Raw genomic sequence first — 15,052 nt, forward strand, 5'->3', positions numbered from 1 at the left:
CAGTTCTGTCACCTTATGCTGCAAAGCCACAAATGGAATATCCAGTTCCCATATGTTTCTTGCCTTTGTTTTCTGCTCCATGGTTTGTATTGCCCTATGAAATGGGTGCATCGATAAAATGAAGATCAAGGGTTATTTTCTCCCTTTTTAAAAAAACATAAAAATGAAACATGCATGACCAAAAGGCTGAAAAATGTGACAAATAAAAATGCATTATCCCTCCTGAGTTCTGTTTGATTTTACATTCTGATATCCCTTGCTGACAAGGGAGAAATATTTTACACCACAGGTTCTAGTGGAAGTTAACAAAGCTATTTCTGTCTTAAAGACTAAGGGTAGAAGAATGTATACCTTAGTTTTTCTACTGAAAAGGGAGATTAAAAAAAAGTTTACATCCACTATTGATTGATTTATTTATTTAATCCATCCACTGATAGCACGAAAGCTTCTGCTTTAGCACTTTACTGTTGATGCTTGACTGAACTATAGAGCTTACTTTTTTTATGCAACCCTGAAATCAGCTTCAACATTGAAGCAAAGGCCATGACACAAGAGATTTTCAAGCAGCTGGAGTAAAAAATATTGGTTTTGTGTGTATCGGTGCAGTAGGTGTTGAAAATATAAAAAAAGAGGACCATTGATCAAAATAACAGATAGAAGCATTTTTTAATCTGCACAAGTCCGTACATGTTTGTATCTCCAATTGTACACACACATACAAAGACATGCAGAAGTGTATCTCTATCTCCTGAAGTATTTGGCATTCTATACATCTTTCAGCTTTTAGCTTGATTTCATTGACAGTTCAGTCAGAATACCATTTTCCCTTCCCTTGTGGCAAGCTATACATGTTAAGCCTTTTTTCTAACAGTGCTCTTGTGCTGTTTTCTTTCTTTTGCTTGATACATGTTTTGTTTTGTTCTTGAAGCAGAAAAGCGCAAGTTCTCAAATAGATTTTTATTGCCAAAAATCATGCGTGTTTAAAGTACAGCCAACTTGACGAGGGTTTGCTTGAAGGGGAGATGGAGGTTTCTCCTGCTACTCCAACAGCACTTGCAAGTGCATTGGCCAATGGAAAAGTCAATCTCAGGGTGAGGACCAAGAAAACTCTGACTCCCTTTTCCTCTCCCCGGAGCACAAACCTGAAGGCTCTTGACATCTCCTATGGTTTAATCATTAGGACGAGGTGCTTTGCTGAGGAATGGCCTCAGAAGAAGGTCAGATTTCAAGGATAACACTTGCACCAACAGAATGGTGTAAAAAAGATTTATTTTCTCAATACAGATATTTATTAAATACATTGTGAGTGCCACCAGTATATTTTCTGCCCTCGCATTCAAAGCACTTCTAAGGAAAACATGTATCACTATATACAGTTCATAGATGAGTAGACTGAGGCACAGCAAAAAACAAATGATCTGGTAGTTCAAAATTCATAACTAAATCAGCAACATAAGTTGCAGAGGAACTGCAACTCTAAGCAACTGGCTGCGATGGCTTGTTTATTATGCTAAATACATTAATGTACCTCAGGACTGACAAATGTTCCTGAAGGCAGGGCTTTTTTGATGCAAAGCCTCCTAATATACCCAACTTGGCACTGAATGCTCTGAGAAGTAAGAGTTAACTTTAATGAAAGCCTGTTGGTGCTTTAAAATGTCATATATATAGCTTGATTAATGGAAATATATTAGAAAGAAATATATTGTAATATGGAGAACGCACTTACCAGTACACTATCAGAGCACAACTGACATGGGACACAGTCTAAACAAAAGTCAGCAGCTACTAATGAGGCTTGTTAGTGATGCTAATCTATGTAAATGTTATTAATTGAGAACATCTATCTTTTATCTCCAACATTTGGTAATCAGGCAATTAAAAAACAATGACATTCCCGGCGGTTGTTCTCCCAGTAAAAAAAAAGTGATCAAAGAGTCCTGAATAAGGAAAGGGAAAGTCCCTTATCAAGAGCTGGGCCTTGCCTTGGGCTACCAGGCCTCATTAAAGGCAGAAAAGCTCTGTTGATCACCAATTAACCTGATTTGTAGGAACTCTGATAAAGACCTCAAACAACATGAGTTTTCTTAACTATAATAAATGACACAGTTTATTGACAAAAATAAAAACGTTTGGTTTGAAAAAGGACATAAAGGAGCTATTCAAATTGGATAGCCCTACCACACACCAGGCCTGAAAGACATGGGATAGGTTTAGCTTCACCACATTGGTGGCACGTTATCAATGCCAGATACAGTCAAACCTATTAACAGCCATGTACACAACAACCAAATATACACATATTTGGTAGCTGTCACATAGATTTCTGTCATCTCTAGTCATAACAGGCAGCAGATTGCATTAATTATGTATGTACTATCTTCATGAATGGAAATTCAGCGCTCTAGGGTGAACTCTGTATCTCGAAACACGAAAGGAAAAAAAAAAAGGATATTTTCTTGAGGCTTAATTGGTGGACATTTTGTGATTATACCTTTTTTTTTAATCTTAGCAGTTGCTTTAAATTATCCCTAGTGTAAATTTCCATATGGCTTTTTAACCCATTCTTTCCTTTCTGGAGAATTTAATTCTTCCTCTCAGGTATTGTTCGTAGCATCACCACTAGTAGGTAGAGCACTGCAGTGTGACTGTCAACTATAATTGTAATTATTGCCAGCAGTTCATTAATTCACTGTCCCTGTTTGTCTCTCTGGAGAAAGGGGAAGTAATAACTAAATGTAAAACTTGGGCCTGGAGTTGAGTAAAAAGTAGCACAAATATGGTACCGAACTCAAGCTTTCTCTGTATTTAAAGGTTAAATGGTTTTATTTTACCACTACAGCTATTCCACCAAACATACGCATTGTGCATGTATCTGCTAGAGATAGAATTGTCTGCATATTGGGGGTCTTGCCAGTGTTAGCACATCTTATCAAATTATACCCTGGGCTTACATTGCTTTAAATGCAAAATTTTAAGTGTGCTTTAGGTCTTCAATGATAAAATGCATTTGAGACTGTAAGATTAAACCTGCCTTATTAGGTCTATCGAGTAGCCGATGTCCATGATCTTTATGGGCCGGATCTGACTTTGATAAGAATCAGATTGGGTCATAAAATGAAAAAATACCACTGTCACTTTTTCTGACATATCCATTTGACACATGCAGGACTGTATGTCAGATTTATACATCAAAAATTCAGCTCACTTTTCTTCCTTATGATGGAGGCCTTCATCATTTCTATAAAAATATTTTCCATTATAAAATATCTTTTCCTCCTCACATCTGCCTTTTTCGTTCTCTATTCATGCCTATTCAATGCGGAACTGAAGTAGTAAAGAAAATCATATGGGGAGGTCCAACGCCTTTAAATGAGCAATTTTTAAGAAACTTCAACTCTAATACATAAATTGATGATATGTCACATTTAGCAGAGAATGTTGGGTATCAAAAGACATGTCTGAGAAGAAACAAAAAAGAGACATAGCAGCAAGGTAGTATGAAGTGTCAACAACCCCTTTGAAGCTCAGACCCCTTTTTATTAAGATGATAAAATGAAAGATCAGGTGCTTAGTGTTGGAGCGTGTGAATATTTTGATCTGAGAAGACATCTATGTTTTTGTTTTTTTAACTAATGCATTATTGCACACACACACCCCAAAAAAGGTATTGGTTAGTGATACCATGGGTGAGCTTTTATCTTACCATATAGATCTGAGCATGTTTTACAGCAAAGGTAATTATCTCTAACCAGTGATTTTGGTTGGTCTTTGATTTAGCTGTTCAAGCAGATGCCACCATAGAGATTCTATTATGCACAAACAATTGTATTTCATTGGTAAGTGCCCTGCATGCCTACCTCATTATTAGAACCCAATTAATTTTTCTTTGTAATAAAATGGAAAGACTTAGAGCTAACAGGAAGGCTAATCTAAAGAAATTTGGACCAACCGCAAAGAGTACCTGGAAGAAGCATAAAGAAAGAAGAGCTGTAATTACGTGACACATGCACACATACAAAAAAGAAAGAACATGAATTGAAGTTTCAGAAACAGGCCCAGGGAGCACAGATCGCAATCTGGCTAGATTGTGAAAGTAGTACTAAGATGTCTTAATTATATGATTGATGTAAGCTTCAAAAGAAAGCTCAGTATTCACAATGGCTGCAAGGTTATGAGTGTTATCTAATGTATAAAGAAAACTACCACTGAAGGCAAACACTACACATGAAACTTGAGACCTTTCTCTTTCAGAACCAATCAATAATGTCTTATTTTTAATCTATATTACGTTTAAGAAAATGTGATGACATCCTTGATTGAAGATCACACAAATAATTATGCTAATAATGACTCACTTTGTAGGATCTACAAGGACTGGATCTACAAGGACTGTCGTTTGAATTCCTGTGACACTGTATGCGAGGGGACCTGGTTCAATTACCTGATAGAAGTACATAGACTATTTGTTTGAGACAAACTGGAAAAAGCACTGCTTGGGGACACTGATTAACACATTTTAACACCGTTCTGATTACTTTAATCCAGTGACTTAGTTCACCAGCAAATTATCTGTTTTCAAGATAGCAGGGATAGCTGACACTGGGAATCTCATCTTGCAGGGAATTCCGGCATTTCAAAACTTGTTTTTTCTCCAAATTGGACAAAAAGCCCTTCAAATTTCATTATTTTAGGAACGAATTTTTTGTACTTTTTCTTTCAAACTTGTCATTAGAATTTAATTTTATTTCAGTTTTATCATTACAACTGTTAGTATCAGTGGAAAATAAAGAAAGAAAATTTAGATTTCCTCAGAAGGAAACATTTTTATAATTTGCGGTTAAAAATTCAATGAAGAAATCAATACAAACCTTTCTTCAGTCAAGCAAATCATTATATTCTAGAAGGAAAGTGCTTCATTTGAAAATTCTAAACTGAAGGTGGTTTCTGAGCCTCCTAAGAATTTGCAGAAGATGACCAAATACTCAGCATATCAGTACAACCATCAATAAACTGCTTTTCTGCCTTTCTCACGGTGCTGAGCTATTTGTTCCAGGGGATATGAAGAAATGTTATCTTTGCATATAAAATGCACTCACCTGTGTACACCCAACAAAGTTTATTCTAAGGAACTAATAAATATTTCCTTGCAAGTACCCAAAATTACAGATAAGCTGGATAGAGATGAAATAGGTCTTTATCCACAATGGACAAAAGAATTAAATTAAAAGCTATAAATGCACTATGGCACAGCATATGTTTTTAATGCAAGCATCCACATAATAATCATCTTCTGAGATGGGTTTGGGTAGTCCAAACTACCTGATCTTTGTCAGGGCTGTAGGTGAAGCAGTCTTCTCCTCTACCTATCCGATCTGTTTATTATTGAAGGGTAACTCCCTTGTTTGGAGTTACCCAAATATAATCTTAACACAGTTGGCCCAAGTCCTTTTACGAGTCCTGATTGACCAGGTCTGATGGTAATAGAGTGAGAGTTAATGCTAGAAGCATTACACAGAAGAGGCAAAAATAAAAGCTCTACTGTGCAGCCAGGAGGGGTGAAGGGTCCATTGAAAATCAGAGAGATTAGCAACTCATCACATTATATGTGGGTTATCAGGAGACAGAGGTAATGAAAGTGAGACCTATATCCTTGATCAATAAGAGTTTGACTGCATTTTGAGTTCATTTTCCCCTGCCGAGAGTGAGACAGCAAGCTTACTATTGATCACAGTGTTAATCCATAACTAGTCTGGGCCCTAGCCTAGTGGAACAAGGAGGAAAAATAAGATAATAAGCAGGAACTCTTGATCTTTTATTATGGTGTGCTAGATAAAAAGAGTGCAAGGTTCAAGGTGAAATACTTTATGGTTAACCCTTTCTTTGCTGCTTAACTCCCAGTGCATGAATGAAAGTAAATTAGCCAGGCCTCATTTTTTGATATATATTGACCTTGAATCCTGTTGACAAACCTTTTGCTAGGACACCCACACGTGTGTACAGGTTACCACTCCACATCTCTTCAAAGCCCAGGGGACAGAGACACCCACGTGGCATCTGAGTGAGGTGCCGGGGCCACCTCCTCAGCTGGTGAAAGCCTGTGTCTTTCCCCTGAAATAAGCAGGCGTGAGTTGCTGTAGCTGAGATGAGACGAGACGCATCCCTAAACCTCACCTTTAGCACTGTCCTTTGGAAACTGTACTCGCTGATCTTAAGATGAGCAATACTTTCCATTGCTTGTGTATTTATTCTAGCCTTTGTTACAAGCATGTCTAGATATCCTCCGGTCATAGCTTTTGGTTTTGTTTTTTTTTTTTTCTCTGATGTTTTTAACTGACAACATGTGCAATTAAGACAACTTAATCTTTCCCATGGCAACAGCTGACTGATGCCAGAGACAGCAACCATTTTGAGGTGAACGGCTGACAGGAAGTAGTGGTGGCCAGTTACCTTTCAATAAATCCTGGGAAAAGGAAGAAAATTAACATTGTTATTGCAAATGTGTTTTTAAACCATGAATATGCCATAAACTGTAGCTTCAGTAAAATTTAAAAATAGCAGCATTTCCTTCAAGACTAAGATGATCTCTGTTTCTTAATAGAAGTTTCTATAAAGCACTAGAAATGCGAGTTTTATGTTTGTTCCATTTGGAGGTGAGGAGCACACCAAGAGCCTAGTAGCGCAGGAAGCATCTCCTCTGGCTCCTGTATTGGTATAATAGAAATATTTGCATCTATATATGCATTGAACTTTACTGCCTCATCATGTGATCTTGTCACCTTTCACCAGATACTAGTTCGGTACTGGCATTTCTAGAGTTAAAGCGACCCATATTCCAGCAGAGCAGTGACATTGCCTGTGCTGTTGGAGACATCTTTGGGATGTGACTGAGAACTAACAGCCTTGTAAATGCAATTTATGAGGAACAGTTTCATTTAAAAAAAAAAAAAAAATTAACAAAACTCCCTTCTATTCCTTGAATTTTTGGGCCAAAAGTCACAAGTTTGGCTGAGAACTGAGAACACAAAGATGCCAGCACACATGACACTGAAGGAGTACTCTTCCAGATCTCAGTGTGAATTTCACCATAGCGTGATTATTTGATCCTATGACTTGGCCAAATCATAATTATACTCTGCCTGCTAATGCTACATTGCCATTTCAGTTGGGTAGTGTGCCTTTCAGCTCTCCCGGGCTACAACTAACTCATTCAGATAGCTTGTATGACTACGTTACAACCTCTGTAGAGCTACCTCACAGTTAGCTCCTTTTAGTAGTTGTTAAATTATCCCTATGCATCATTTACATATTGCATGAGTTGGTTGGGATAATTAATGCCTGTAAAGCACTCTGAGGCTTTTGGATGAAATGTACAGTAGAATTACAATGAATTATTCTGGGGATGATTATGATAAATAAATACTACAGCAAAAAAACTGACAACAGCTTTCATATGCTATTAAAAAACACAAACCTGTAGCTGGAATGCTCTTTTCCAACTGTGAGTGCCCTGTAGTCTCAGATACTCAAACAAAAAGAAGATTAATCTTCAAGTGGTAGATAGCCAGTTATTCTTTAGTGTTCAGCATGTTTTACACAAGGGTGTGTAATGCAACTACCCACTGTAACATAAATCAAATTACGGACAAAACAAGAGGAGGAAAAAATCCCATTATTCTTTAGTTTAATAACACACAAAAATAATACAGGGAAAAGCGAATGGTAAGAGTCCCAAGAACTGGCAGGATTTTTTTAAAAAATATCAAATTGCTGAAGTATTGCTATAGGCAGCACCCACAGGTTAAGCTGAGTGGTCTTTCCTGCACAATATAGAGAAGCAGAGATTCCTGCAGATCAAAAACAAGCATCTCTTTGCAGTTTTAAGGGCTGTGTTTACTGGACTTCTCTCCTTTATTTTATACTATTTCAGTAGTTCAATGTATGTTATTAGTTTTATATTCTGAAAACACAGCCTTGACCACAGAGGCTCAAATATTTGACACCTTTAATTCAAGGTGTTGGTTTTCCCTGACAAGGAGGTTTCCCCAAACTCTCTCATCCAGTTTTTGTGGCGCACTTGAAAGCACTCATTAAGTTTGCAATGAAAGGAGGTGATTAGAGCAGAGGTAACTGTAAAGTGGACTCCTGCACAGGAGCTGCTGTTATAAGGCCATGATCTAGACTGGACACCGATGCCTCAATTTTCTTATGCGGGTATTTATATATGCATGTGAACAAGGCATAGATTTGTGCGCTTTGAATGACATCCCCTAAATCTTCACAGGTCGTATTTTCCGACTACAGCCTCCATTTATGCACATGCCAATATTTAGTGCAATCCCTGCACAAATAAATGTTATTGTCTTCATCTAACCATGGCAGCAACCTTAAAAATATCACTCATGTCAGATATGTGTACAGAGATTCAAACATACAGACGAAGCCATCTATATTCATCTGTTATAACGTGTGCCAAACCAATTATGAAATGCGATATAACATTTATAGTCAGATCAGAGCTTTGTGGTTTTACTCCCTTGAAAGTCCTACAGTCCTCAGGCTGACATTGCTGCCCAAGGTGCCCCTGGGAAGGGCTGCAGAGCCCTGCTAAATATTTGCAAATAAGTCTACCTCCTGTGAAAGTCTAACGTGAAAAGTTTTACCTTCAAACTGTGCGGTGAACGCATCTCCCAATTCATTAAGGAAAGAGAGGGACCACAGTTTGGAGTTGAAAGACTGCTTTTCTCTTTTGGTTAGGAAGGTTTCACCTTGTTTCTAGGAGTGAGAATTCAGAGTCAGTCACTGGGGACAGAGCAAGCCAAGGTCCCAATTCAGCCTATTGAGTTATGTATCGGGCAAAAATATATAGGAAAGGAAAATATATGAAACCATTAGAAGAATAGTTCAAGAAAGATGGACTTTGACCAGTTTATGGTCTAGCTGTCATGTATAGAAAGTGTCCGGAGTGAAGAGCTAAACAGAGTCCCTCAAGTCTACGTCTGGTGGGCTCTGCCTTCCGGGTCCAGTTAGATAGGCTAGGATAGGTCATTAACTGTCTCACAAAACACCTTTTTGAATCAGAATTAAGCCCTTGGAAAAAATTCTGGCCAATTTGTCAAGTTACACTTGAATTTCCTTAAGCAAAGTTAGAAATTTAGTTCTACTGCATTCGAGACGCCCCGAAAGGACTGGGGTGGATGTGGCAGAAGCTGCCAGGTAGAACAGCAAAGAGCGGCCTTGGAGGACAGCAATCAGATGCCAGCACAAATCACATAGTATTTGAAGACTAGAGGCCTGCATGGACAACAGCAATAAAAAAAAAAATGCTTCGGAGTGGAGGAACGTTCTAAAAATGGATTATCTTCCCTCGGCTGTGGGAAATAGCCGGTGTGAACCTCAGGAACCATCCTAACCCTTGAATGGTGCTGCCCTAGCTGCAGCACTGCCTTACCGTTTCACCCACTATTTCAGCTGTCCTAATAGGTATAAATACATGCTCCTCTGTCCACCTAATTCTAACCATAGGACTGGAGCACCTGCTCCAGAAATATTTCCCAGGAAGACATTTTTACTATAAAAATAGCACATCTATATGACTACATGGAAAGTGCTATACCATACTTACCATGAAATAAGAGCTAAGGAAGGTATTTTTTCATCTAGAAAGTAAAATGTTTTCTTTCATTCATCAAATTGTAATGTCATAAACAGTAGATTGAATAGATGTTTATGAATTATTCCCCTTCAAAATGTCCACCAGTGGTGTAAATTGAAACTGATGGATTCATTTCAGGGAATTTTTTTTAGCGTTATTTTGCATTTGTTGGTTTTAATAAGGTTTAATTTTAAAATTACTTCGGATTAAAGAAGGAAAATAATACTGTTTAAGAAATTTCAGCATATTCAGGACTCTTAAAGTATCCCAACAGGCAAGGAAATTTTCATTTTCCAAAAACCATTTTTCATAACAACACACGGCAGATCATTTTTGTCTGATGTTGTATTTTACATGGTTTTAACTAAAACCCACAAGATCGCTACATGTACTCAAATGAAAAGAGCGTATAAAACACAGCTATCTCACAGCCTGACTTACCACTTGTGAACACTGTAATCGCAAAGGCATTGAGATGAGCCACGGCCCCATTCTTCAGCTGGATTTAGTGGGGATCTGCCACGTGGTGGAAGATGTTGATTATATTTTTATGGTTTGGAGCTCTTTGGTAGCCTATGCAAAATGCACTGCTCACGATTAGGTCCCCAGTCCACTTTGGAGAAGTCAATGCCTGGATGCATTGGGGCTATCTGGAATAAAAATTAATTCTCCTGTACACACTGTTAAAATGATAGTGGGATATTTTACTGCAACATACACCGTAATCACACTAAGGAATACTGGCATGAGATGTTACAAATAGAGTTTCAGCTCCAGATTGTCGAAACTAACAATAATTTATGTAATTATTTTATATTAATTATAGGTCATCTACTAATATCTTTAATTAATTAGCACTGTAATATGATTATGTAATTTATAGTTACTGTTGAAAAAGGTTACTTTGTCAAGAAAGACACAAGGTAAACAGAAATGTTATTAAAACCCCATATAAACATTCAATTCAAAACTTGAACTAAACATAAAGAAACGGTATAAAGAAATAAATGCCTAAACATCTGTGTATACACACCCATATATCTATTGCAAGTTCATAAAATAGTTGGATGTCTTAGAGGTTTTTTTCTCTCCTCACAAATGAGACAACTGCAATTTATATTTTTGTTTCAAAATTCAAAAAAATTAATTTTGTGGTCTCTTGGAGGAAATCATTCCTTTTTGCAATATTTTAGCCAAAGGAATTGTTTTTAATTATGTTTAAATTATTGTGATTTCATTGACATGGAAAATTGTTTTTATTGAGGATGAATGTAAACGAAAAGATAAGTAGTTCTGTAATCATGTCAGTAACATTTTTATAAAACACAGTTTAAAGTTAAGGTCTGAAATGTAAGCAGTTTTTTATTTAAATCATATATATTTTCAAAGACTTTGCAATTTGCTTTATTGTCAGCCCTAAAAAGTATATTTACTACTTTCTTAGCTGAATTTCCCGATACCACAGGGCTTAGGAAACAAGAATTACCTTCAGTGGGATTCACAGAGGTCCTTTCCATGCTCAGGGTGGGCAAAGAACCCCTGAAAGCCTTCAGATCCCCATTCTCCCAGTGTATCTTAGAGCAGCTGTCAGGTTTCTTACATCTCTACTTGCTGCTGGATCTCACAGACTATTTTATGCCTGAGTAACTTTGCTCAGCAGAATATTTTTTCTGAATTCACTGGAATTGCTCTTATTTATTTAACAGCTGCTGAAGTTCTTGGTAGTTCTTTGAGGCACATTGCCTCTTCCTACGTGCTTGTGCAGAACCAGGGGCATTTTGAGTTGGGATAGTCATCCAAACCATGATGAATGAGGCAAACAACTGACAAAAATCATGCAATTGAAAGCCATGATGGTAAACAGGTGTAGCGAGATCAGAATCCATCCCTAGTGTTCATTACTGGCATATGCTGTAATACTATCAAATTATGTCGGCAGCCTGATGTGAGAATGGGGTGTGGGGTAGAAATTTGCAGATGGTAACAAGGGCAGAAAATGCCAAATGAATTTTAAGTCTGTGCAGCGTAACATTTTAGCATCAAAGTGAGCATTTAGTACCAAATACCATTAATTAACATTTCCATGGGCTTTTTATTAAATGCTTGCTCAGCAAGTCAAGTGTCTTTCAAGCTCGGAACAGCTGTGAATGTATAAAAATATATTGACACGGATATATTCATGCATGCAAATAAATGTATTTCTTTCATTTGTTGTGAATGATTGTTATTATATTATAGGTTTTTAACAAGTTAGAAACTAATTTGCATTATCTACCTGAACAGCTGAAAGGGGGGTCATACATTAATACCTGCCTACCTGTTTGTAATCACTCTGTAGCATCTGGTCCCAGCTAATCCTTTCTGCTTCCTACTTGTTAGCAGCTCGCTCCAAGGAAAGGGGTATGGACCCTAACCCAAATTTCACTTCCAGCACCTCTTTTAAGGTGACTCAGGTACTCATTTAATAGTGGCTTTAAATCCAGAAAAGAGTCAGTTGATGCCAAACAAGAAATAAAAAAGGCATAAATTAAGTTTAAAATAATGCATTGCAATGAACAGTTCTGCAATTAAGTGCAGTTCTTACAGCTTAATCATCATATAGTTTGCTAATGCTAGGTCCAGTTAGCAGTTACCTGATAGCTTTTGTTTTTACCCTGTGATAGTAACTAAATTAATTTGTTTCCTAATAAAATATTTCAGGATGTAGAGAAAATACAGATAAGTAGACAGAATCCTTATTAGGATCATCAGTATTAACATAAAATCCTTTTGTGCTCATTAAAGAAAATACAGTCAATTTAATTAATGCACATTAATCCCTAGTTGACATTAAAATCAGCTAAAAAACAACACTGATATAGATTATTAAAATGAGACCAAAAAAAGCGTACAAGGTGGCCCCTATAGGAAGAAAATCATTACTGAAGACCTAGGTTTCCTATTTTTTTAGGGAAAAGGTAATCCAGCTGGAGCCACAGTTGCTTGCCCATTACCCTGAGGAAAGTTTGCACCCACCAGTCATTTGCCTGCGGGACTCAGGAGCAGAAAGGCACACCGGAGATGAAAATCTGTCCCACGCAATGGTGATGTGGAAAAGCCCTAGTCATTCTTCCGCTAGTCCTTGCTGGAAGTGAAGTGATGGGTTTTGCACAGGATACTGGGCTATATTATTTTCAGGGCTATTGCTTGAGACGAGCTTGAGAAACTGCTTTTCACCTTCTCTATCCCATGCGTGCTTTTTGTACTTTTGTTGCCTTGGCCATGATTCAGCAGCATGTTAAGACATCGCATGATCTCTAAGTGGGTGAGTGATCTCATCCCTGCTCGGCAAAGCCCTCAAACTCACATTTTATTTTAGACTCAAGATATCTCAATGAAGTCATGTAGCTTCAGTTAAGCAGGTACTTACGAGTAGTATTATAAAAAATGCCTGAGTGACTCAGGTGTGTAAGACTTATTTTCCAAAGTATTGTAGGTGTTTAGGCACCTAAATCTCATATAATCTTTATACACGCGTTCGGGTGTGTCCTATGCTTGTATGTGTGAGTGTACATCAAATGCACTTGCTCTGGGAACAATGCAGGTATTTGAGCCCCACCTGATTAGGAGCTGTTTGCTGGCACAGGGCTGTGCTAGCGTGACAGTACCAACCATGGGATGTGAGTTCTTGTTTGCTCAGGGACCTTTAAACCCAACACTGCACCGAGCTCTGCAGGAAAGCTATGCCAAGATCAGGCTCCTCAGGGTGAATTTCCAGTCCATCCTCAGGGATCTGCCCTGGTGCCCAACGTGGAGTGGGAATCAAGGGACCATTCAACATCCAGTCTCCTTCCCTTAATTGGGGCGTTTCAGGGCTGGGATTTGCGGCAGCGATGCTTTAGGTGCCTGACACCACAGGGATCCCAGATTTACCAAGTTCACCCAAGAGCTACATTTCCTCCTCTGCTTCCCCGGTGCCTGCCCTAACCACTGAGATACAGAGCCATGCTCATACTTGCACATTCTCTCTGGCCCAATTTTCCTGCAAAGTGGAACCGTTTCAGGAGGAATTGATGAAAATGTGGCCCATTTCTCTCCTTCATCTCCCAGCAGAGATGGGACAGGAGCTTACGTCCTCTCAAATGGAGGAGGACCTTGAGCGTAGATCACCATCCCTCTGGGGCTAGTCTAACCCCTTGAGGGCTGGTGGAAGGGCAGGGAAAGCACACCAGGTCAGTCCTCTTTCTTCACCCGGTTCATTTTCTCTTTTAAAGCCCTGAGATCTCCCTCTTGACGAGACCCCTTGGCCAAGCACAGAGGCTTTATTTGTGAAGGGCTCAGAGAAAAAGCAGAAAACACCAAGCTGTTCAGCACTGCTGAGGGACAGAGAACCCTAGACCTGCCCAGAGACAAATTCTAGGTGTTTGCTCGGCTTCAAGGAGAAAAGCTGCGGTGCCTACAAACTCTGGGTTTACTTTGACCAGCAGCTGCATAGGCATTTTGAGAAACCACATTTTGGACATAGGTGCGTAAGTGCCTTTGTACACCTAGCCTAAGTTGCCTTTGAAAATTGGGTTTAGATGGCTCTGCAAATATTATCTTGCTATTATTTTGTTGAATGGGGACCAAAATCATTTGCTTGCAGAAGGTGTGTGTTGAGGAGAGATTGATCTTCAATGTGTAGCTTAGATTTCAACTGAAGATGGCAGAAATGTTTCCTGAAAGAAAAATGTAATAAGTTCTGGTTTAGAATTCTTGTGTATATAGCAAAAATCAATTCATTTTTATAGAATGTAGGATCAATAATATGTATCTGTGCTCCTGGACACCAGTATTTCTAAAATACCATTCAAGTCACAGCAGGCCTTATTTAAGTTAATGAGAGTTTTGCCATTGATTGTTTGGTTACATTTCACTTTATATTTCTTCATCGGTACCTGGTGGTTTTATTTTACACAGATTTTAACTCCAGAGTGACAATTTTTTTCTTTTTCTCCAAGATTTCTGTCTTCTGCTAAACCCCTATGAACTCCCTTCATTATTGATTACACTCACAGACTCTTATCTTCAGCTTGTAACTTATTTTATTCACTACTTAAAAAGTGAAGATAAAACATGAAAAAGGAAAAAGGGAATTGTGTGATTATCCCATGAACAGTGTGGGTTTTTGAGAAAGTACCTAGTTGCTAACAAAATAGAAGAACTTTTTTTTTTTTTTTTTATGGCATGACATGTTCCAAACTATGATAAGGTTTGGGGCTAATTAAATAAGAAGTAAGGTTTGTTAATGTACGGGTTTTATGATAGATGTTAGTATGTCGAGACTTTCCTCCTTTTTTTTTTTTTGCTTCATATTTTAAAGTTTCCTTTTATGTGTGTGAAAAATGAGTAAAAGTGTCAAGTCTTATCACACCTGAC

This window comes from Pygoscelis adeliae, unplaced genomic scaffold, assembly GCF_000699105.1.
Source record: "Pygoscelis adeliae isolate BGI_AS28 unplaced genomic scaffold, ASM69910v1 Scaffold21, whole genome shotgun sequence".
Classification (NCBI taxonomy): Eukaryota; Metazoa; Chordata; class Aves; order Sphenisciformes; family Spheniscidae; genus Pygoscelis; species Pygoscelis adeliae.